Source organism: Apodemus sylvaticus, chromosome 1 (assembly GCF_947179515.1).
Source record: "Apodemus sylvaticus chromosome 1, mApoSyl1.1, whole genome shotgun sequence".
NCBI lineage: Eukaryota > Metazoa > Chordata > Mammalia > Rodentia > Muridae > Apodemus > Apodemus sylvaticus.
The window spans coordinates 55696360-55699329 of NC_067472.1; the positions used below are offsets into that span (position 1 = coordinate 55696360).

General features: G+C 47.0%; 1 pseudogene; it reads left to right on the forward strand.

The window, feature by feature from the left end:
- The first annotated feature begins 652 nt into the window (after window positions 1-652).
- Window positions 653-1265, forward strand: LOC127691326 (vitamin K epoxide reductase complex subunit 1-like; annotated as a pseudogene).
- The last annotated feature ends 1705 nt before the right edge of the window (window positions 1266-2970 follow it).

Sequence of the window (2970 nt, forward strand, 5' to 3'; positions counted from 1 at the left end):
ACTTGCTTTGTCCCAGTGACCTTGAAATCAGAGTCATACTTGCTTTAGTCTACTGGGATTCATAGCCACTATGCCTCAGGATCTCCATGCCAAGATCCAGGTCAGAAACTTGTATCTTCCAGCCTCAAGATCAGGATCACAGGTGAGCCTTCCAATTCTAGATTGTAGTTCATTCCAGACATAGGTTGACAACCAGGGAAAGCCAGTACAATGGTGTAGAAAAAAGGCAATTGTCACAAGCCTGACGACTTGAGCTCATTTCCTATGTCCTATGTTACATGGTGAAGGAGAGAAACAACCCTTTGTTTGTTTTTTGCTTTTTGGATTTGGTTTTTTCGAAACAGGGTTTCTCTGTATATCCCTGGCTGTCCTGGAACTCACTCTGTAGACCAGGCTGGCCTCGAACTCAGAAATCCACCTGCCTCTACCCCCCCAGAGTGCTGGGATTACAGGTGTGCACCACCACCACCACCCTGCAAAAAATAACTCTTGTTAGTTGTCTCTGACCTCCAAACATGTGGGAGTGACCCCTACATATCACATACATTAAATAAATAAAACTTAGAAGTTTGTTAAAAAAAAAAAAAAAGGAAAGAAAAGAGAGAAAAACTGGGGTGGGTTCTTTCCTCCTGCCCTGGGCTGTACTGTCCTCATGGGCACCACCTGGAGGAGCCCTGGACTCCCACGCCTTGCACTGTGCCTCACTGGCTTCGCCTTTCACTGTATGCACTGCATGTGAAGGTGGCACGCTCTGTGACGTGGGCACGGCCATCAGCTGTTCTATCTTCTGCTCTCAGTGGGGCCTGGGCTTTGGGCTGGTGGAGTGTGTGGACAGTGTCCTCAATCAATCCAACAGCATATTTGGTTGCCATGTTCTACACTATACAGTTGTGGTTAGGTTGCTTGAGGGAACGTTGGGCCGGTGTCCTACTGGCCCTGAGTTCCCCGGGGTCTGATGCTGGTTCCGTGTACCTGGCCTGGGGTCTGATGCTGGTTCCGTGTACCTGGCCTGGGGTCTGATGCTGGTTCCGTGTACCTGGCCTGGATCCTGTCCTTTGTGCTGTATGATTTCTGCATTGTGTGCATCACCACCTACGCCATCAGTGTGGGCCTCATGTGGCTTAGCTTCCAGAAGAAGCTGGAACACAAGGCCAAAAAGCACTGAGGTCCCCTCATGCCAGGTGAACCGAACTTGCTTTGCCTTAGCACGTGACCCTTGCCCAAGTGTATGGTGTGTAGGCTCCTAGGAGGCACTACTCCCCTCATTCAAATCCCCTCTATAACTACACACACACACACACACACACACACGCACACACACAGATGACCAAATGTGCCTCTAAGTTCTGTTCCCATGGGCTGCTTTCTAATATTGGTTAAAGAGAAGGATTTTGAACAATAAATGTTTCTATGTTTGGAGAGAGAGAGAGAGACAGAGACAGAGACAGAGAATGTTGCTTTAAGAAAATAAGCTGAGGGAGAGGTGGCTCAGCGGTTAAGAGCACTGACTGCTCTTCCAGAGGTTCTGAGTTCAATTCCCAGCAATTACATGGTGGCTCACAACCATCTGTAATGGGATCTGATGCCCTCTTCTGATGTGTCTGAAGATAATTACAGTGTACTCACATATATTAAATAAATAAATCTTTGGGGCTGGAGAGATGGCTCAGGGGTTAAGAGCACTAACTGCTCTTCTGAAGGTCCTGAGTTCAAATCCCAGCAACCACATGGTGGCTCACAACCATCTGATGGAATCTGATGTCTTCTTCTGGGGTGTCTGATGAGAGCGACAGTGTATGCACATACATAAAATAAATCAATAAATCTTTAAAAAAATAAATCTTTAAAAAGGAAAGAAAAGAAGCTGAGTAACAGAGGGGTCTGAGCAGAGCCTAGTGCCCACGAGCTTGCTGACTATGCACAAGGCCCTGGGTTCTATCCCAGTCATGAAGAAAAAAGGTGAGAGAGAGAAAGAAAGAAAAATACATGAATATATCCAAAGACATAAACATGGTGAAGGTGCTCGACATGGTCTCCGAGGAAATGTAAACCAACACCGTGACAGACCATAGTTGCACCCACGAGGATGGCTTTCTACGTAAGATAGACAATAACAAGTGTCGGCAAGGTTATGGAGAAACTGGATCCCACTCTGCTGCTGGTGGGGCAGCATCACTCTGCAGCTGTGGAAAAGCACCTGGCAGGTTCCCAGAGGTGGAAGAATCAACCACGTCACCCAGCAATCCCCTCCGGGCACGTGTCCGAGAGAAGTGAAAACATATTCAAACAAAACTGCACACAGAGTGTACAACAGCTCTGTCTGCAGTGACCGAGGGTCGGGAGAACCTAAACGATCATCACTGGAGCATGAAAGAGAGCGCCACCATGCCTGTCTGGAGCCCCAGCACTCAGTGGCCAAGATGGAGGAAGTCAAGGTCAGGCTGGGCTGCGTTTTATTTTCTGTGTGTGAGTTATTTATATAAATGTCTATGGTGCCTGAGAGGGCCAGAAGAGGGCGTCAGCCCTCCCTAGTTACAAAAGGTGTGAATAGGTACTGTGAATCACAGAATCCTCTGAATGAACAGAGATCTTAACCACTGAGCCACCTTTCCAGCCCCGAGCTATGTGTTTTACTTTGTTTTTAATGAACAAACTAAGTGAAAGAAAAATTGGACAGACCTAGAAAATATTGTGCTCATTAAAAGTCCATCATCAGGCTAAAGACAGAAAAGGCCACAAATGTTATGGTTCTATTTGATGAAAGTTCTAGAATACATACATGTGCAGAGAGAGACTAGAAAGCCCAACAGTTGTATGAGCCTCGGAGGGCATCCTAATTATTGTCCATGTTTCTGTGCTAAAACCCAGACAAAAGCAACTCAGGGGAAAGGAGTTTGTTAGCTCACAGTTTAAGATGCACTCCATCCTGGCAAGACGGCAAGAGCCTGACCCAGCTGGTCACTTATGGTC